This window comes from Octopus bimaculoides, chromosome 2 (assembly GCF_001194135.2).
Source record: "Octopus bimaculoides isolate UCB-OBI-ISO-001 chromosome 2, ASM119413v2, whole genome shotgun sequence".
NCBI classification, from domain to species: domain Eukaryota; kingdom Metazoa; phylum Mollusca; class Cephalopoda; order Octopoda; family Octopodidae; genus Octopus; species Octopus bimaculoides.
The window spans coordinates 130,678,808-130,680,100 of record NC_068982.1 but is presented as its reverse complement, the minus strand read 5'-3'; positions in this window follow the sequence as shown (position 1 = coordinate 130,680,100).

Sequence of the window (1,293 nt, the reverse complement as noted above, 5' to 3'; positions counted from 1 at the left end):
ATATATATATATGTATATATATATATATATATATATATATATATATACTATTGTATATATAATGTGCACTATTTTATATTGAGAATATGTTGTCTATTGATTTTTTATACATGCTAGGCCACTGGTAGTGAAATTTCTAAAAAAAACTCGCTGCCCTATATTTTACGTATATGTCTTTAGCAATTTTTAGATTAGTTCGGCATATTCCTTTACTGCAGACTGAAACTGCGCTTGTGCGGTGAATTTCAAAAATTATAATATATAACAATGAGACATGTGTTATTCGTCTCTTAATTATATGTTATGGCGCGGTCGCTGATGAGAAATTCGCCTAGCAAATTATTTTATTTGCTAAAAAAAATTTGAAACCCAGGTCTGACCGGAATAAAATAACAAGGTAAAAGTTTTTATTTTTCATTCTTTTTGAAGATTGCTTTTAAATGTGATTTTGGTCGCTTTCGCTACTTCTAGCGTGTAAACCTGCTTGTTGAAGGCAGTTTCTCTTGTGTTTAAACGTACACTAGTTTATATATATATATATTAAGTATATGATTTAACTTATTAAACACAGTTGAACAAATTCATTCATATTTATGTAAATGGGGGAGATTAGATGTTAAAATGGAGAATAGTTTTTATTACTCATCTTGCTATACAATTGTTTCGTACAGAAAAGCATGATGTTCAAATTAGAAAATCTGAGTTGTCAGAAAGTACTCGTCGATAGCTTATATAAAAACTAAAAAGACGTTAGAACTACATAGGCATGGTGTTATTAATCTTTTTGTGATGTGTTCTTGTAATTGGAGTCATGACTATTTAAACAGCACCAGTCTTGCATAAAAACTATTATACATTTGAACATCTAATCTCTTCCATTTATATAAATGTGAATTAATTTGTTGAACTGTGTTTAAGAAGTTAAATCATATACTTAATATATATACATATATATATATATATGGGAGAATATACGAAAAAAACAACAACAGGCGAGGACAGGTGGTGTAAATAATAAAAGGATGTATTAGTATGACGCTCGGGAATACGGAAAGTCTTTGACGTTTCGAGCTACGCTCTTCAATAGAAAGAATACGGAAACAAGGAGAAAAACACGGAGAAAAAAATTGAATAGTGTCCAGTCAACGGTCAATCATAATAATGGCTGATCATGACAATGACTGACCGGAAGTTAGAAATTCTTTTTTCAGGAGAGCTAAGAAAAGGGGGAGATAACAAACGGTGATCGAAGAACGAGGGGCTGTGTGTGGGGGATAGAATGCTGGTGATCTT